Here is a 22,141-nt window from a genome sequence, read left to right on the forward strand (position 1 = left end):
ATATTTAAGCATAATTGTGGCTGACATAAGACAATACAACTGGATATGTACCACTAATAATAATACATACACATAAATTGAACAATTAGTAATTTGCATTTTAATAAACTGTACAATGCTACAGAATGATTTGCACTTTATATAGTTGTCCTCTAATGAGTCCGGTGGTGATGCTTTTCACACATCAGTCTAGTCTATTGTCACTGATAAAACTATGATTAATGATAAAACATTTTATGTGATTTAATTTACCAGCAACTTCAAAAAAGTCCTCCATGACTGCACAAATGTTGGGATGGTCAGGAAAAAACACAAAATTGTTAAGAAATTGATTTAGTGCAAGGCACACTCTGCATAACAATTTTAGCACCTAGATGTCTTTCCAAGATTCCCTGCATCTCCAGCACTCCAGCAGCAAGAAAAGTTCACGATTCAAAGAAGCATAAACATGTTGACGTGAAAATGTATGGCTTCAGGAATTTATGACTCACACCGGAAGGGCAGGGGGCCATAATACTACAATCACTACTTTTTATGTATGACTGTGATACATGCTGAACAGTTGCCCCTGAAGACATTTATTCCTCTATGCCTATTCTGTTTGCCAGTAGTGAAGTTGGAGGCTCCCACCAGTGGCGGAAACTGTAGCCTTGTGATATCCCGTGTAGTGGGAAAGTGGCCCCAGTGTACACTCTGGACATCTGATAGTTTATGAACCAAACAGGATCAGTGGAGAGATGACTGAGGTGGTGCTACATTCAGTTTTCATATGGTGTGAGTGTACATACATAACACATTTTTGACAACATAAAAAGATAATTTGCAATAGTGTCCAGTTCTCCTAATATAATCAGATGGAATGAAGATGGTTTTGTTAACTGAAAGCTATTATATTTCATTAATGCACAATTCATATGTGACGCCAAGATGAGACTTACAAGCATCACATCTCCATGGCCTGAGTCAACACGTGATTTATTTACATTTGGCAGACCTTAGTTTTTCATATGTTCTATACCAGGGGTCTCCAACCTTTTTTCCCCTGAGAGCTACTCTTGTTTTCTAACATTTATTCTCATAGCTTATTTCAACCCAAACAAACTGATTAAGCTTGTTTTGCCTGAACATTTACAAAATGTTGGTGTCCACAACTCACATTTTCCATTAAAACATCACAAAAAAATATTTAGTTCACCTGCAAGTGCATTTTGTATGTCTGTATGCATTATCTAGTGTATCTCATACTATTGAATGAAAACATGAATACTGTCAAAATTACAAAAATTACAAATACACAGATATTACTTATTAATTTGTCATTTTGTTACATGTCACTGTTTCACTTTCTTCACATGTCCAGTTGCATGTGTGATGTGTTTTTTAGTTAGTCAGATGACTGGCACTGCATGGAGTGAACAAGAGAGGCAGGTGTATGGTGGAGTGGAGCCACTTTGGTTCACTCTTATGGAGTCATTTAAATGTTCATCTGTCAGTCCTTGATCTGAACTTTGATTTCATGACATTCATGTCAGAAAATGCAGACTCACAGAAGTATGTAGACCCAAACAAAGCAGACATTTTCAGAGCTGCTCGGTGAAGATTCTTATAGTTATCTGGCTCTACTTCTCTCTACTCTCTTCTCTCTACTTCTCTGCTGAGAATTCTGTTGAGACTTTAACTGCACATTATTATTTTGAAGGTTTACTAATATATAATATATAAAATCCATTCTCTGTCTGTCTGTATGTCTGTCTGCTTTTCACAAGAGAACTACTTAACGGATTTAGATTGAGTTTTTTTCTATAATTTGCTTGACCATTCCGGTTGATTTTGCGACTTCTCTCATTTTGCTATGTATCATATTTCACTTGCGGTACCGATTTATCTGTGCGAATCTGAGAAAAAGGCAGCAGGTCGAGGGGAGGGGCCTTTCTCACTCACTCGCCAGCTTGGGGATGTGTTCCTTAACTCTGCTTAGTTAGCGAAGAAGAGAACAATTGAATTCAACTTTGTTTGATATTTAAAATAATGTGTTACGTCTTGATGAGTTTGAGTCTGGTTATTCTCTTAAGTGTATGCCACATTGAAAAGATTGATTGCAATTCAGATTGTGGTTCGTGATTTTGTGTTAAAAGGATCGTGATATGATTTTTTGGGAAGATCGCCCACCCCTAATTTGACTAGTCAAGTTTTCAAATTTATGTAGGATCCATTAACCCTTTGGGGAGCTACTTGGAAAGGGGTCACAAGCTACCGGTAGCTCGCAAGCGACATGTTGGGGACCCCTGTTCTATACTATTCAATATATTGTACCATTAAATACACCAGGTAATAGGAAGTACTCGCTCAGACACTGGCACCTTACAGTCGAACCACCAGTACAGACAGTAGACAGGTGCTTTCCTTTTTAATTAAAATTTTTAATTAGTACACTCTCCTGATACGAATGAGTATGAACATCCTTTACTTGCACAAAAAAAAAATGATACATGTATAATGTATAGGTGAACTCAAAGAATATTAATGTTCATTGGAAGTGTAAAGTATAGCTGTTTGCCTTTTAATAAATGTGTAGAAAAGGATGACAAAAACATTTTTTTCACATTTAAGAAGTAATCCTCCCAATCTGCTAAAAAGTATTGTCATGGTCTAGGTCTTAGAGACCTGTAGTGAGGCCAGGCATCAACAGGTAAATCAGAATTTGCCATGAAATGTAACAGGAAAAAGCATATTGCAGCATGGTTCTTCAGGTGCTTTTGGAAGTGTTTGGTCGCTGGTCCTAATAACAACTGTGCAATCAAGAATTAATAACAGAATCAGTAAATTTCATCTTTCTTGGCTACAGATGGTTCAGAATGCTGCTCATTTTCTTACTGGTTCTCAGAAAGTTCTGTCCATTACCCCAATTCTGGCCTTGTTTCATTGGCTCCCTGTTGAATTTAGATTTCAGTTTAAAATTTTACTTTTGGTTTTTAAGCCACTGAATGGTGCTGCCCCATCCTATCTGGCCATGTTGCTGGTTCCGTATACACCAGTCCGCTCCCTATGTTCCTCTCAACACCAACTGTTGGTCGTGCCAAAGTCTAAGATGAAGATTAGAGGTGAGATCGTGCCTTTGTAGTTCTAGCACCAAAATTATGGAATGTTCTGTCAATTGAAATTAGGTCAGTATCATCAACCAAAATGTTTAAATCAAAACTTAAAACACACCTGTTTTCAATTGCCTTTAACTGTATATATGTAATTCTGATATCAATGTATTAATTTTTCATATTCACTGCCACTTTCTGTTTATTGCTTATCTGCTATTTGGATTTCTTTAACTTATTTGATTTAGTATTTATGTAATTTTTTTTGGTTTTTGTTTGTTTATTGATTTACTATTGATATTTTTGGATTTTATTATACAGAACATGGATTTTACACTTATGGTGTTTTTTGAACTGTGCTTTATAAATAAATTTTGATTTGATTTGATTAACCAGGAGTGTGAGACAGCATCAGTAAAAAGGAGGTGTTTGGGTTCCAAGGGTATAAAGTCACATCTTAGTACTATAGTGAGGATCAAATACTAATACTAAAAAGAAAGGTTAGAGCTTGAAAGAAAGTGGAGCTTGAGTGCAGCAGAATTAAAACTAGACTGAAGGGGCAGGTTAATCATATGCATTATAAACAGAGTAACAGCAGAAGGCAACAAAGCAGTTGGGCAGAAGATATGTTGAGCATGAGACACATGGAATGAGAATCAGAAATATTAGACAAAAAATGAGTCAGAAAGTGGTTGGTGGGGAAAAGGCAGAAGTGACTTTGAAATGATGAGAAGTGATGAGGAAGTGGAATGAGATAGTAGGCCACCAAATTATAGTAACTAGAAGAGGATGGACATACCCTTCCATGATAATGGATGTGTTTGATCTTCTTGAACAAGACAGTAAGAGTCCTTTAACCTTGTTTGATCACCTGAAGATTAAAGATGAAATTTGATATTTGCTGTTAAACTGTAGTTTGATTTCTGTTTGTTATTTTTATTTTGATGTTCATTACATAATTTAACTAGCATCTTCACCAGTTAGGTTTAGTGTTAGGTTGGGTAAGACACTAATCAGATCAGTAACTACTTTCTGTCTTTATTTATTTAATAATTTTTAGTGTTTTCTGCATTCATGAGAGCATCCTGAAAAAGAATATTCTTTATGTTGACTGGTATGAAAGTTCAAAGATACTCGACTGTATTCTCCTTATTTAAGAATTAAAAGAGCAGGGTTGTAAATCATTTATTTCAATGTCATAGAATTTCTTTTTAACAATAGAACTTTGTTCCAATAACGAAGCAGATTAATTTAGTTTGTAGAATATTGTACCTTGGGGAGTGTTGGCATTCAGCATACACAGCAAATAGTATTATCCAGGAATTGCAAAATATGATCAACAAAAAGCAGCTATTCACCTGCTGTAAATAACCTCTTGGAAAATATCAGCTAAAGCTGCTACCCTACCCAGATTAGTTTCAGGCACTGGGGACTAAATGTAAGCTTAATGAGTGTGCATATACTGTAAGTTTTGCAGCAAATACAATCCCAAAAAAATTCAGTGACTTCAGAAACACACACAATGATTAACACTAATCAAGTAACTAAAACACTAAAAGTAAATAAATTAGATGGCCAATGACATCAATTACACTGGTCCACAAAGATTTTGCCACAGAACAGCTTGGGGTGTTTTAAAACTACTTTTACGCTAATTTGAGAAATGTACTCAGAATCTTTCCATTACCTAGAATTTGAGTTATGTCTTTTTAGACTGTATATTTAGTATATCTTTTATTAAGGTGTTTGGTTTTTTTGAAAGTTAAAATTAGGATTAAATTAATAATAATAAATTGCATTGATAGAGCACCTTTCACAAACCCAAGGTTGCTTTACATATAGAGGGGGAGGGAAAAAAAAGAGATCACACAGAAGACAAGAGTTTGTTGAAGAGGAAAGTTTTGAGTTGAGATTTGAAGGTGGAGAAAGAAGAGCAATTTCAAAACGACTGAGGAAGAGCGTTCCAGAGTTGATGGGCTCATGAAAGACCTGAAGGACCTCCCTGGCAAGGTGGAGAGCATTGCGCGTGGGACTGTAATGACATTACTGCTTGAGGACCTGAGAGAGCGACAAGAAGTGTATGGAGTTAGGAGCTGAGTGAGGAAGAGAGGGGCAAGGTTATGTAGAGCTTTGACGGTGAGAAGCAGAATTTTTTATTTAATCCTTGATGGAACCGGTAACCAGTGAAGTTGAGAGAGAACAGGGGAGATGTGGGTAGAATGCTTTATGTGCGTGAGGTCTCTGGGTGCGGAGATCTGATTGTAGTGTAACTTCTGTATAGATTTTGCATGGAGGGTGATGAGGAGGGAATTATAGTAATCAATATGAGACATTATGAAACAATGAACCAGAGTTTGAGCATCATTAAAACACAAAAATGTACAGAGGTTGGCAATGTTACAGAGATGATAGACTGAATTGTTGGACAGAGACCTAATGTGTAGCTCAAAGTTTAATGATGAATCAAACAAAATACCAGGATTTCTGACAACAGGAGCAGGTTTGACAAGTGTACCATCAATAGAAACAGAGGCGTTGTATGCCTTAGAATGTGGGGAGTTTGGGCCTACCTGTAACGTTTCAGTGTTATAGCCATTAAGTGCGAGAAATTTATTTTCCATCCATAGCTTAAGATCAGTGATGCACTCAGTGAGTGTGCTGAGAGACGAGTCTGTAGGGCAGTGTGTACTAAGATATAACTGTATGTTATCTGCATAGCAGTGGAAATTAAAGCCATACCTGCGAATAATCTGACCCAAAGGAAGGATATAAATTAGAAAGAGTAATGGCCCATGGACTGAACCCTGAAAGACACCACGCAGCGCAGGTAAGGTGAAGGATTTATATCGGCCGAGTGTTGCCTATTACAAAGATATGATGTGAACCACTGAAGGGCTATACCAGAGATCCCTACAGTGGAGAGACGCGAGAGGAGGATTTCATGATTAATAATGTCAAATGCTGCACTTAAGTCAAGAAGGAGGAGAATATTAAGTGAACTGCAAGCTGCAGACAGGAGAACGTCATTAACTACACGGAGAAGAGCTGTCTCAGTGCTGTGCTGTTTACGAAAATCAGACTGAAAAGGCTCATAAAGTGTACTGTCTAGAAGAAAAGCATGGAGTTGTGTAGCAACCACCTTAGCCAGAAAAGGGGGATTAGAGATAGGTCTGTAACAGAAGTTAGAAGAAGGATCCAATTCAGTTTTTTTAAGGATTGGGGTAACTGCATCAATTTTGAGGGTAGTAGAGACAGAACCTGAAAAATACATTTATCAATAAGGAGACATGAATACTAATTATGGATGAGCATGTCTTAAGCAGAGAAGTGGGGGAAGAATCAATCAGACAGGAGGAGGAATTAGACTTACTAATAAGTTCAGAGATGGCGAGAGAGTCAACAGGCAAGAAACAAGTGAGTCTTGATGATGGAGATGGCAGATCAAAATGAGTGAGTGATTGAGGCGTGGAGGGGAAACTGTGATAGATTTGATCAATGTTGATATCAAAGAAATGTAAGAAAGCCTGACACTGTTCAGCTGTATTGGGCATGCTAGAGGAGGGGGTTGGAGGAGTTTTAACAGTACTAAAAAGAGTTCTAGGCCTAGACTTGGCACCATTTATGAGAGAGGAATAGTAGTTGGAGCGAGTAGTGTTAAGGGCATCCCCGTATTTAAGTAATAGCTCAGTGTAAAGCTGTGAGTGAACTATGAGGCCTGTTTTCTTATAAAGCTGCTAGTGGCTTTCTTGTACCAGGGACAGGAGCGGGTGGCTGGAAGCTGCCTAGTTATCTAGCAGTTGGGAAACACAGTTGTTATAAAGGGAAACCATGCTGTCAGGAGAGGAAAGACTATGCAGGCCAGAAAAAGACAAAGACAGGAGGAAAGCTGGAAACAAATCAGAATTAATGACTTAATGTTGCGATAGGAGACAGACTTTTTCTCAACAGAAGTAGTGGTAATAATGCTAAAGTTACATTCGATAAGCTTATGATCAGAAATACCAGAGAATGAACCTGAGACAGAAATATAATTCAAGCCATTTGAACAAAGAAAATCAAGAATATGACCATGAGTATGAGTGTGGAAATCAAGACGCTGTGTCAAGTTAAAACATTCCAAAGTTGAGATGAACTCAACTGTGAGAGAGCAGTTGATATCAATATGGATATTAAAGTCACCAAGTACAATTACAGCAGGGCAAAGGGATGAGATTACAGTGAGAAGTTAATTAAATTCAGACAGAAAATTCAATGTTTCAATTCGATAAAATGTTTTTATTGCTTTTTGTGAGCATTTTATAATGTTCCTGAAGGGTATAAAATAAGTGTGTTGTGCCAACGTCTGTAGGCTTGTATTACATTTGGATATTTTGAGACAAGAGCTTGCTTCCCGTCTGAGGCATGGCTCCATGTCAGCTGCTTGATCAGATGTCAAAGTGTAAACATCTATGTGTTTACATCTTTAAAAATCATTTCTTGGATTTTCTCCTGGCCATATTCCCTGCAATTCTCAGAGTATTTAGCAGTGAGCTGGGCAAACAGTTTCAACAGGACATTTCTGAAATGGAAAAGCATTACCAGGGTAAGTGAAGTCCCAGTATGCTTGCTGATTATCCCTCTTAAGAAGGATATTCTGGATGCCAAGTAGGGAAGAAAAACTGTACACTTCAACCTGCTAGGTGAGGCACCCCTAGCTTGAATATATAGTGTTTAAATATGTCAGAGGGGAACATTTTTGTACAATGGGTGATTTTCTTTTAATCTTAAGCAAAAAACAGGTAATTAATAAATGTAAAAGTCAATAGATGAACGGGCGATAGGCACCCTTTGTTGAGACCAGGGTGATAAGTGAAAAGGCAGATGTCCTGAATAATTGTGTTATTGTGGATGGCTGTTTACAGGACGAAGATATTTGCCTGTCTTGCAAAAGAGTCTCCTGCTTTCAAGATCAGACTGCTTTGATTGGTATCTCATCAATTTGCGATATTATGATACAGGACTTTCTGCTTCCTTTGAAAATTAACGTCTTCTCGGGTCATTGGTTTCTAATCAGCATACAGTGATATATGTATTTCCTGATAGCTGATAACAATACTCTTTTTTTAGCGAATGAAAATGTGTTTACACTATTGATAAGCAAAGGAAACCGATATGTACCATTGTTTAATCGATAGTCATGTTGATCTAGGCAGAGACTGAAGCAGTTATATCCTTCTTGGCAGTGGGTGGATTTCAGACAGTGGAGAGATCATGAGCAGAAGGGACAGAACAATTCTAGAGGATGGTGCGAGAGGGCAGACAGTGTAGGAGAGAGACGGTCCACCGAGAAAGCACTCAAGATCACTCACACTGAGCACAGGGACTTACAGGCAGACAAATGTAAGTGGCTGACAAGATGCAAGGCACATGGACGGTGACATCAACCTGCAATGAGGAATAGACAGTTTCACCAGAGAGATGCCGGGTCCAGCTAGTGGAGGGAAGACTTATGACTTTACTGAGTAAAGCCAGCAGACAAGAGGGAAGACTTCTTTTGGAAACAAGCATTCAGTAAACAGAGTGTTTCAGTGGGATAGTTGGAAGACTAATTGTTGTGTTAGCACAGTGTGCAACTTGGACTTTGCAGCGTCAAAGTTTGTACCATCTATTGTTATGTTTTAATTAACTTTAGAGTGTGGACTGTGTGATTTTCTTTTTAGAAGGTTTTCGCTCCAGATATTTTTAGATTCATATATACTTTTATCTGGTGTAATACAAGTTACTGTTGTTTTCTTGAAATTACTGTTGTGTCTTTCATTGTGTGTTTACTCACTACCCAATTTAAAGAAACCTGTGCACTATTACCGTTTAAAGTTCAAGAGTTCCCAGACTCTTAATAAAACTGGGTGGCATAATCAGATATTTTGTGACCAGATACATTAATGTTTGTATAGTCAGAAGGACTGGGCTTGTGAGTAATACACTTAGAAGTACTAGGCTAGAAGCCTTAGAAGGTGCAGGGCGATTAAGAATAACAAAATTAATACAATAACAAAATGGAAAACATGAGGACACTCAGCTGGAGTCGCATCACAGAGCAACAATCAATCAGCAGCAAGAAGAAATGAATAACGCTCTCGGATTGGCTACTTTCAGCATACCAAACCCATTTCCCTCAGCGGTGGTAAACCCACTCACCCTGAGGCACGTCACAGGGCAACATTCAATCGACAGCAAGGAGGAATGAATAACACTCTCGGATTGGCTAATTTCACCATCCCAAACCACGTTTCCCTCAGTGGCTGTAAGCTCACTCAGCTGGAGATGTGTCACAGGGCAGCAGTGAATCAGCAGCAAGAGAAATGAATAACGCTCTCGGATTGGCTACTTTCACCATCCCAAACCGTGTTTCCCTCAACGGTTGCTTCCTATTGCCATGAAAAAAGCCATAAAAAATTGCGGAGGATATTTGCGCTTTCCGCTAACAATTAATAGTTAGGTTCTAAGGGAAAATCAATGAATGACTGAGTCCACAAACCCTGAATTGCGACTTTGCGGGGGTCTACTGTATAGAGTAGATACAGTATATGTACTGTATATATACATGTGGGACAACCCAAAACTTCCTGTAACCATTCAGGTATCAGATGTTGTAAGTATTATGTGCCTACAAGTCAAGTTAATCAGTCTACCAAGTGGCACCATGCTCTGTTGATCAAGTGTATTTCTGGGGCTTATTCTACAATCAGACAGGTGACCTGAGTTTTTTTTTTCTTCAAGCCACCATGGCAGATTTTCAAGAAACATTGATGATCATGTTTTTTGACACTTGTTCATAAGCAGTTTGTTCCTCATTGGCATTCTGTTAACCAGCAACTTTACACTGAACTGCTGAGGTATCTAAGGAACAGCATCAGGGAATAAAATCAGGAGAAGTGGCGCACCCCACAGTGCATTTTGCACTACAGCAAAGCACCTGCACACACCACACATAAATATAACACACATTTGTGTGTAGTGGGGTAATCTTATTTTCATGAGTAACCTTTATGCTTTCTACCTGGGGACTTGAACTTTATGTGATTTTAAAAGAATTGATGAAACAACACAGTTTTAATAAAATGTTATTTTCTTGAGTCTGTTTCCTCATTGCACTCAGTGGGAGCTGAAAGTCCTGACTAAATTGCATAGTTTTCTGCACAATTAACACAACTCAATATATATTTAAAATGAGTTGATAAACCTCCTAATACCTCATTTAGTTGTCTTAGCTCCACCGCAATAAATGCCAGAATTCAGGCACAAAGTTTATATACAGTACATATAATTTAAATGACAAAAAGCAACTAAAGACGTGCTTCAGTATTTGATTAACTTGCAATGCTCTGTACCAGATGTCAGAAATATAATATCTATAGACACCTAGCTCTATAAAAAAATAAAAAAATAAAAATTTCTTTGAACAAAAGGACAAAGTAAATCTCTTACAATATGAACTATATCACTCCAGTGAAGTAAAAGAAACAGAGCAGTGTTGTTTCTGCCCACTGTCAAGGGCTTTCTATGCCTATGTTCTTTAAAAGCAGGATGATCTCCTGGCCTTATACCAGGATGTCTATAAAGATTTACTACAACAAAGGATGCTCAAAAATCCCTCATGTAAAGCAACTGATCAAACATGTAACAGCCCTGTATTTTAAAATAAATCAATAAGTAACATAAAGAAAGATCTCAAGTTTTATTACAATTGCATCAAAATTGTCATTCTTGGATGTGCTAACAAGCTAAGGCTTATCGTAAGGTCTTAACGTTCTGTTGCTGTATTAATTGTACTGTACATGATTAATTTTGTGAACAGACAGCACAACAAATGACTTGGGTCAAAATAACAGTTTATTTTAAACTAACAATAGTTTTTATTTCAATATATTTCATAAAGATGCTACAAACACTTGTAGGGTCATTCAAACAAAATTAACTATCAATCTCATACATATTCTTTTTTTCAGTGAATTGAAACATATAATTCTTTACTCAAGAAATGTTTCATTTGTCATTATTGATTTTCTGCTTATTTCCATTTTTTTCTATGGTAATACCGGTCGGCAACTGTGACTGTGTACTTATTTATACTGCCAAGGAGCTTTGTGGTATGTGTTCATTTGCTCTTCTAGCCACTGTGTGGATTTTTTACATTCTTCCCATGTTCATGTGTGTTTTCTTCCAGGTAGGGATTCCAGGTTTCTACAAAAAATGTTCTTATTAACAGATAATTCTATATTGACCTTGTGTAAGTGAGCATGGGGCTTTACAAGAACATGTCTAATTATTGACTGGCCTGGCATTTTGCCTTCTGTTGGATGGAATTAGGATAAGCTGTGGCAACATGTATCCCTATGCTTGAAAAGCTCATGGGATGTGTTTATTATACCCAGCATGTTTTCGATCTATGTATAATTTTTACATTCTCCTGAAGTTAACCATAATGCAGTACAATATAATCAACTTAACATGTGAATGGCTTGGTCCAAAGGAAGTTGTAAAATTGCTCTTAACAACTACGATGGATTCAGACTATATAATGCTGTAATGAAACTACATCTGAAGAACAGTGGGCAGTACTTGTTACCACTGTAGCTGAAAGAAATCCCAAAGTCCAAAAGTTTGTTTTGAAAATATTTAGTGAAAGTTAAAAGCAAATAATCCACACAAGAATAAAAGAAAAAATAGTTACACATGTAGAATAAAAAGCAAAAAAAGAGAAAAAATGTATCTTGTCTTAAACTTAGCTTTTCTTGAGAAACTTTAGTTATTTCTGTACTTAAAAGTTCTTTACTTCTTCTCTACTTAAAGATTCTTAAATTCTTATATAGTTAAAGATTCTTAGCTTCTTTTTCTATATGCTTTAAGCATACGGCACAGCATGTGAATTAAGTACTGTTTCCTTACATATTTACTAAACATACTCAAAAGGCCCATAAGCCGATTGGCACATAGGCATGTGCCCAGGCAAGGTTTAAAACCATATGCCTTCAATACCTTACTCAAGGCAAGGCTGTCACTATCTGAAGATTATTGTTTTAGTCAAAGCTGTTAGAAATGGAAGGAATATACCAATACAATTCTATTTATGGGGGTTATAGGAACCTCCCACAGATTATGCATTATCATCTAATAAATATTCATAAATTTAATAGAACTAGGAAAATGGCTCTTACAACCACCTTACAGGAAAGAAAGAATAGCACTTGAAGCTGTGCAACCAGGTGTATCCTAGGACTTAAGGGCATGTCATACTCTGGCAAACTCAAAGAATTAAACCTGTTTAGTGTTAAGCAGAGAAGACTGCAAAGTGGATGTGGGATTACATCAACAGTACATAGTAATGGGGATTGTGGAAGAGAGACGAAAAATAGAGTGAAGGCAGGGTGGAATGGGTGGAGAAGAGTGACAGGAGTGATTTGTGCCAGACGGATATCAGCAAGAGTGAAAGGGAAGGTCTACAGGACGGTAGTGAGACCAGCTATGTTATATTGGTTGGAGACGTTGGCACCGACTAGAAAGCAGGAGACTTGGAGGTGGCAGAGATATAGATGCTAAGCTTTGCATTGGGTGTGACAAGGATGGATAGGACGGTTGGGAGACAAATAGGTGAGAATATGTTGGTTTGGACATGTGCAGAGGACAGATGCTGGGTATATTGGGAAGAGGATGCTAAGGATAGAGTTGCCAGGCTAGAGGAAAAGAGGAAGGCCTAAGAGAAGGTTTATGGATGTGGTTAGAGAGGACATGCAGGTTGGTGGGTGTAACAGAGAAAGATGCAGAGGACAGGAAGATATGGAAGAAGATGATCCGCTGTGGCAACCCCTAACGGGAGCAGTCAAAAGAAGAAGAAGAAGAGACTATTTGCGACCCAGTCCAAGTTTTCAAAATTCTCAAAGGGATTGATAAAATATATCTAGCAGAATTGTTTCAACTTGACATGGAATCGCATACTTGGGGGACCAAGTGGAAATTAAATGTAAGGGCATTTAGAAGTGAAGCCAGAGAGCACTTCCTTATGTGAAGAGATGTGAGAATCCGGAACAAACTACTGAGCCATGTAGCTAGAGCAAAAACCTTGACAACATTTTAGAAGTATCTGGATGAGATGGTGTGACAGGAATTCCCTGAGGAAGAAACCTGGCATCACTTCTTTCATGCAGCCAACCCTGCTACTTCCAGTTCTGAAGGATAAAAGCCCATGTGACACGTAGAACCTCATCATTTTAGCAGCAGGGGAGAAAATGAAAAGACAATGCTTCTGCTACTATCTTCCCCACAGACCTGTGCTTGAGGATGCCAAAATGCTTAAAGAAAAAGTGCAAATTACCCAAATTTGCCCAAAAGTTTTCCAAATAAATAGGGTCTCCTGACTGGAGCTCCATCCCCAACATTTTATCTATACCTTTTTACAGAGAATACACCCCTTATTGTTAGATATAAATAAAATTTTCTTTGCAAGACCATGAAAAAAAGAAACTTGTCACTCTTTGTCCAATGGGAAGGAATCAGTGTAAGAATAAACTGAATTTAATATGATTGCAGTTACGTTTTTATCTTTAATTTAGAAACAGTATCTTTTTTTAGGCTGTAGCAGCAATACTTTGGTCCGGTCTAGAATCCTCAGTTTGAATCATGTGCCCAGGTGTTGCCTGTGTGGAGTTTGCACATTTCCCTCTATCTATGTCATGTTTCCTTGGGATACTATAATTTTTCCTTTCTCCCCAAAGACCAACGATTCCAAATTACACCTATTGTGAGGGTGTGACTGAGGTCTGTGATGGACTGGTGGCCTGTGCAGTTTCCTAAGTAGACTTTATTATCCCAGAGGGAAATTTGTTTGCAGCAGATAAAGTACAAAAACAGTAGGCATTGTTACAGAGATTCAATAGATAAATAAAGACACGACATTTGACAACCAATGTTATTGCAGAAATGCACACTCAAGATTAATACAAAGAAGAATAATTACTTTCAGCAGTACACAAAAAATAATACAGAATTTAACATTTAACATCATCCCTACAAGTAAAAGAATCAGAAATATGTATAGCTCTAGGAATAAAAGAGTTCTTAAACCCGTTGCTCTTTATGTTTGGAAACCTAAATCTGCAACCGGATGGATATAGCTGGAATTTAGGGAAAAGAGGATGGCTACTGTCTGTCAGAATTGAGCTAGCTTTCTTACTAACCTGTTTGCAATACATTTCAGTGACAGAGATCTGCTGTGAACCAATAATTTTACTAATGTTGTTAAGATAGTTTATATTCTTATTGACGAGGTTGCCAAACAAACAGATAAATGCAAATGTAACAATGGATTCAATAAAGGACTTTTAAAACAATTGACTTTCCTAAGAAAGAAAAGTCGTGACTGGCCTTTTTTACAGATTTGCTCTGTGTTACGTTTAGTTTCTTATCAATGATTGCTCTACCACCTCTACTGTCTCCCCTATAAATAAAGATAGTGGATGGCGGAGAGCACCTGAAATCTACTACCATATATTCTGTCTTAGAAATATTTAGTCATAAATTGGAGAAATCACAACTGTATAAACTCATCAACAACAGTTCCATGGCTGTCTTCCTTATCTTGTAAAAGACTCACAATGACAGGGTCTGCAAATTTCAGGATGTTTGTATCCTTGTGTGAACTCCTGAAGTCATTTGTATATAAGATAAACAAAAGAGGAGATAGGCAGCACCCTTGCAGAGTACTCAAAGATGTACTTAGGCTATCAAAGAAAGAGCCATTGACACTTGCTCTTTGTGTTCTGTTTGTTAAAAAGTTTAGAATCCACTCCACCAAGTTAGGGTCCAAACAGAACTGATCAATCAATTTGTCAACTAAAATGTGGGGCTGGATCAGGTTAAAAACTGCTGAAAACAATCTTGCATGTTTTTTTTGATCCACCTAAGTGCTCATACAGAAAATTCAAAAGTGTTGCTGTGGCATCTTCCACACCCTTCTTTGCTCTGTATTGGTATACTGCATATTGGTAAGGGTGCAGAAGAGCCTCGGTTTTGTTAAGTAGTAGTCTAATAATTAACTTCTCAAAGGATTTCATGATGTGAGAAGTTAATGACACTGGTCAAAAGTTATGCTTTGTAGGTGTGTTGCTTTTGCCAATGTAATATCAATTGCTTGATTCGATAGGCTGGGCACTTACTGTAAATCCAAGCACATTTCAAATATGGAGTAAAGTATTGCAGAGAGCTCCTCTGCACAGTAGTGAAACAGATGGCTAATTATTTTATGTCTGGACCTAAGCTTTTTTTTGATATTTGTTTGTTTAAGAACCTTGCTGACATTATTCTTTTTAAAGAAAAGTGCCCACTCTTGGCTGCAGTCCTTAGTCTCTTCTTTTGCTGACTTAACTGTGAAGCAAAATCATGCGTTTCAAAACTAGAATAGAACTCATTCAAGTTTTGCGTTAACTGACAGTAAGTTTTGATCCCCTGCCAGTTAAACTTGATTATTGATTTTTGTATAAATGCCAGCCATCATCTTTATACCATTCCATAATGAGCCCAGGTTATCAGTCTACACTTCATTCTCTATCCTGTTCTTTTACTTCATCTTTGCCTGCTTTATTTCACATTTCACCTCCTTCTGTAGTTCCTTCTGTTAGATTAATGTTATTAATTATTTTAAATCTCTGGTATTATATTATTATATTAACAATATGATTATATTATTCAAGCTGTCAGAATCAGCTCTGCTTCCCATGCTTCTTCTATGAGTTTGAGAAGGACTGATTGATCATTATTTTACTTACTTATCTTATTTATTTATTTTTTTCAGGACTTAGTTGAAGATTGCCACAGACTGGATGATGTGCACACTGCCTGTTCATTGAAGTGGGCTGTAGGTGCGGTTTACCAGTCAGTACCCCTGTAAGGCAGTCTATTCGGTATCATTGGAACATACATTTGGAAGATTGTTAGATCTATCACAGAGAGGACATTAATTTGTCTATGGATCAACAGTAGTGATGAGCAAATCCAGCAAAATACAATTGGCCTTGAGTTTCATAAAATAGTATAAATATTCAGGAATTTCAGCAAACTTAGTGAAATACACTGAAGTCAATAGGGAAGGACAAATTGAACTACCATAGTTTTTGTGGTTTACAATGATGTACTGGTGTTTTAAGTGTTCATGAGTGCTAGGAAAGCATTTGCCAACTTTGCAGAACTGATTACTGTAGTTACAAATGTGACCCGAGTTGTGGGGCAGCAGTACTAACCACTGTGGAGCTGTGATCTCCTGTAATAAAGTTATACTCTGAGTTCCCAATACTCCGAGTCCTTTATCTTTCTCTGTGTCTCCAGAGCTTTTATCACTATGACTAACAAACACCCACACAGCCTGTGATGCAAGGGATAAGCGTTATATATTAAGGTGGGCTGTTCCTGTCACTACCTGATCTCTGCTACATAGAGAGGAGCATGACATGCTTAAGCCAACAATTAATGTTAAATGAATCTATGTAGAACCATAAATTATTATCATAATATTTTAATTGTGGTCATCTAATATACTCTTCAATTAAAGATACTGTGAGTTATTATTTCTTAAATATATGTGGGTTACAAATCTGGCTGGATTACTATTTTATTACATTACTTTGTTTGTTTTGGTTCTCTCTTTTCATCGACTCCACGGGTTATTGCTGTTGTATCTCTACTCTAACCTCTCTCTCTCATTTCTCCTAGGGCACAAAGCAGAAAATGTCCGACAGTGGGGTAACTCGCGTTAAAATCGTAGTTGAAGAACTCCAGGCGCTCGACGAACAGATTCAGAAACTCCTGTCCCGACGGAGATACCTTATAGATCTGAAGGCCCGGCTGTTGGATAAACTGTCCTTGCCATCTGGAACCGGCGAAACATCAACCCCGCGTTGTGCCGACCTCACCCCCGTGTCTCGTAGGAGCGACGCCGCTGATGACCTCGGTGGATTTCAGCTATGCAGGCGGGGGTTCAAGGCCAGAGCACCTCCATTGGCACAGGCGAGCATCCTATCTCAGAACCGGTTTGACCCTCTCCACGTCCCCAGTTCGCTTTCAGCTCGTTTCCGAGATGTAATGAGACGTGCGCCAGCAGTCTACGAGAAACACAAGGAGAGGGCAGTTGGAGCAATCATCTTGCATGCCGGCGTAAACGATATAAGGCACCAACAATCAGAAATCCTGAAGGCTGACTTTGCAGCTTTGATTAAAGACATTCGTCAGACGATCCAACGAGTACTAGAGTCGTCTGCTAGGATTGAACAACTGGCTACAGGGTTTCTGCAAGAAGAAGGATGTCGGTTTCATCAACAATTGGAATCTCTTTTTGTAAAAGCCGCACTTCTTCAAGCGTGATGGCCTGCATCCGAACAGTTTCGGCGCCCGTGTCCTCTCCGAAAACATATCGAAGGTAATTCGTTTTTCTTGACTATCTATCTCTGCTCTTAACCCCCGAAATAATACTGTTGTGCCAGGACATGATGAATGTTTAATAGAGTCTTCCGTTAAAGTGCACACATTAATACTGTAATAAGCAATCTCAATGCACGTAGAAAACCTAGGAAATACGGCATAAACTCCAATAATCTAATTAAAATCACTATTTTAGAGGAACAATGTATTAAAACTATAGAAACAGATCACAGATTAAACAAAAAATACACACAGAGCGGCTAATAAAATAATTTAGTTCCTATTCCAAATATCAATAGCACATAGTACTCATCTCTGCACCTCGAAACATTAAATATGGCACTATTAAATGTTAGAGCTTTAACTAACAAAACGTTTTTATCAACGATCTTATTAGTGATAAAAATAGATCTTATTGCACTAAATGAAACGTGGCTTAGTTCAGATGCGCGCAGTTTTAATCGAATCTGCCTCCGGATTACAGTTTTACTCATGCAGACCGCCAGGGAAAAGGGGCGGATTGGCTAACATTTACTCGAGCGATTAAAATGTAAAGATGTCAGTTTTGGTAAGTTCAAGTCCTTTGAGTATCTCGCCGTTGTTATTCATGGAGATTCTCAAGTTCTAGTACTATCCGTGTATAGACCTCCTAAATATAACGTGTCTTTTTTTGAGGAATTCTCTGACTTAATGTCAATTTTAATTACTAACTATGACACACTCCTAATAGTTGGCGACTTTAATTTTCATATAGATAATCAGTGTGATCTAAAAGTAAAAGAATTTATGAACCTCCTGGATTCTTTTGATTTGAGACAACTCATAAATCAGCCTACACATAAAGCAGGTCATACATTAGACTTAGTGATTACTAAAGGACTGAAAGTTGATATAAAACAGATCATTGATATTGGTCTATCAGACCATTTTCTTCTACTTTTAATATAGAAATAATGATAAAAACACTCATGAGAAGCATATTGTTAAAAACGCTTCTTTGACTCGCAGCAGCTTTAAAACTTACAAACATTTTAAGCAATCAGTCCGTTTATAGTGCCAGCTATAATAGCGAGGATAATGTAAATAGTAAGGTGGAAAGATTTAATTCTAAAGTGAGAGCTGCTGTTGACATAGTTGCACCTGAAAAGACAGTGAAAAAATCTTCTAGCATTGTTATACCATGGAAGACCCAAAGAGTGTCTGATTTAAAGAGAACATGCCGTAGAGCTGAGCGTCAATGGAGGAAGACTAAACTTACTATCCACCATGAAATATTAAAAGTCAAAATAACAGAATACAATAACACTGTCCGTCTTGAGAGACGCTGCTATTTCTCAAGATTATAAATAACAATGCTAGTAATCCCAGAGTCTTATTTTCTACAATTGATCGCCTACTAAACCCAGGTAGCTCAAAGGAATGCCTCCTAAGTGCTTCCAGTGAAACCTGTGAGGCTATCGCTGTATTTTCAATCAAAAATTAATGATATTAGAAATAACATAGTATATCCCTCCAACACTAAGGATCCTCCTAAACCCCAGCATCCTGTTATAAACAAATTAAACTCTTTCACTAGGATAGATTTACCTGATTTACAAAAATAATCTCTCAATTAAAACCCTCCACCTCGTCCTTGACCCAATACCAACAAGGTTTTTCAAAGAAGTATCAGGCGTGCTAATTGATAATGTTTTCCTGACATAGTAAATTCGTCACTAGATACTGGGGTCTTCCCAGACTGTCTTAAGACTGCTGTAGTTAAACCCCTACTTAAGAAACATAATCTTGACCCCTCGCTCTTGAAAATTTTAGACCCATCTCTAACCTGCCTTCTTAAGTAAAGTTCTAGAGAAGGCAGTCATTATGCAGTTAAATGACCACCTAAATAAACATGCTATTCTTGATAAATTTCAGTCGGTTTTAGAACAAATCACAGCACAGAAACTGCACTCGTTAAAGTAGTAAATGATTTGCGGTGAAATGCAGACAGAGGCCATTTATCTGTTCTCATCCTCTTAGATCTGAGTGCCGCATTTGACACCATTGATCACAACATTCTTAGAAATTAGTCAATGGGTGGGCCTCTCTGGCAGTGTCTTAAATTGGTTTGAATCCTACCTGACAGGGAGAAAATTTTTTGTTAGTTGTGGGAATTACAACTCGAAGACACATGATATCCAATATGGTGTTCCACAAGGCTCTATCCTGGGTCCGCTGTTATTCTCAATCTACATGCTTCCGTTAGGTCAGATTATCTCAGGGCACAACGTGAGCTACCACAGCTATGCTGATGACACACAGCTGTACTTATCAATAGCACCTGATGACCCGATTCTATTGATTCACTAACACAATGTCTGACTTGTATCTCAGAATGGATGAATAGTAATTTTCTCAAGTTAAATAAAGAGAAAACTGAAATCTTAGTGATCAGCAATAATGGATACAATGAGGCTATTAGAAATAAACTGGATACATTAGGATTAAAAGTCAAGACGGAGGTAAAAAGCTTAGGGGTGATTGTTGACTGTAATCTGAATTTTAAATCACATATTAATCAGATCATTAGGACAGCATTTTTTCACTTAAGAAACATAAGTAAAGTTAGACCTCTTATATCACTGAAAGATGCTGAGAAATTAGTTCACGCGTTTGTTTTCAGTCGACTAGATTACTGTAACGCACTCCTCTCAGGACTACCCAAAAAGATATAAATCGTTTGCAACTAGTGCAGAATGCAGCTGCTAGAATCCTAACTAGGAAAAGAAAATCGAACACATTTCTCCAGTTTTAATGTCACTACACTGGTTACCTGTGTCATTCAGGATTGACTTTAAAATTCTGCTTATGGTTTATAAAGCCTTAAATAATCTCGCCCCATCTTATATATCGGAATGTCTGACACCTTATATTCCAAATCGTAACCTCAGATCCTCAAATGAGTGTCTCCTTAGAATTCCAAGAACAAAACTTAAAAGAAGTGGTGAGGCGGCCTTCTGCTGTTATGCACCTAAAATCTGGAATAGCCTGCCAATAGGAATTCGCCAGGCTGATACAGTAGAGCACTTTAAAACACTGCTGAAAACACATTACTTTAACATGGCCTTTTATAACTTCAATTTAACTTAATCCTGATACTCTATATGTTCAATTCATCATAATAACTATTCATGGTGGCTCTAAAATCCGTACTGACCCCTACTCTCTTTTCTGTTTCTTTTTCCGGTTTCTTTGTGTTGGTGGCCTACGCCACCTCCACCTACTCAAAGCTTCATGATGCTCCAACAATGATGGATGGATTAAAAGGCAGAAGTCTACGTGACCATCATCATCATCAAGCCCTTCCGTGAGAACCCTAAATCCAAAGAGGACTGTTTCATTTATGTTAGGTAGAATGCCCAGAGGGGACTGGGCGGTCTCATGGTCTGGAATCCCTACAGATTTTATTTTTCTCCAGCCGTCTGGAGTTTTTTGTTTTTTCTGTCCCCCCTGGCCATTGAACCTTACTCTTATTCGATGTTAATTAATGTTGATTTATTTTTTTTTATTGTGTCTTTTATTTTTCTATTCTTTATTATGCAAAGCACTTTGAGCTACTGTTTGTATGAAACTGTGCTATATAAATAAATGTTGTTGTTGTTGTTTCCGAAAAACATTGTAATGCTAAGAATATCTTAAACTCCATTTTAAGATCGATCATTAATTTAAGAGTGTTTCTCAGAACCCATAATAACTAAAGTAGCATGTTAAATCCTTCATCATTAACATGCTCCCTGATCCAGTCATTAATCGCTATGGGTTTCCTTGTGTGCTGATGTTACTTTGGACAACTCTCGCCACATGGAACATATAAAATTAACATTGTGACAGCTTTTTTAGAATAGTAAGTTTTATACCTGAGATAATATCATTTTCATGGTGAAATACATTAAAGAATTTACAGTATTACATTTTATCAAAAAAATTGTCACATTGTTTAAATCATTTATATTTTATTAATTACAAATTTGTAAGTTACCATTTCTGTGTTTTGAAATGTTTTGAACGCTCTGTGTTCTAAGAGTGCAGCTGGCTTTACTTTCATGGAAATGTTTTATGTGTCGCAGTTGGTTATTTGGAGAAGTGAGAAGAATGAAAATGGAAGGACTGGAACTCAAGATTGATATGTTTGTATATAGCAGAGGAGTAATAAAGAAAGCTCACCCAGAAGAACATCACACTTGCCATAAAGGTTCTCTGCTTTGAATGTACAGATGATTTTGTAATCAGTAAGGGATTTTTACAGATATTGTGGTAAAGTTGCCTGGGAGTACCTACAGTATAATGTCTTCAACAGTATATCAAAAGAAATGTGTGGTTGTTGTTGAACAGCTACTCTGAGGCTAGGGATCTGCACTGGCAATCGGAAGGTTGCCGGTTCGAATCCCATAAATGCCAAAAGGGACTCTGCTCTGTTGGGCCGTTGAGCAAAGCCCCTAACCTGCAATTGCTTTGCGCTTTGAGTAGTAAGAAAAGCGCTATATAAATGTAAAGAATTATATTATTATTATTATTATTATTATTATTATTATTATTATCCCCTTCATTCATGCCTATTCACTCAAATA

The sequence above is a fragment of the Polypterus senegalus genome, chromosome 7 (assembly GCF_016835505.1).
Source record: "Polypterus senegalus isolate Bchr_013 chromosome 7, ASM1683550v1, whole genome shotgun sequence".
Lineage (NCBI taxonomy): Eukaryota > Metazoa > Chordata > Cladistia > Polypteriformes > Polypteridae > Polypterus > Polypterus senegalus.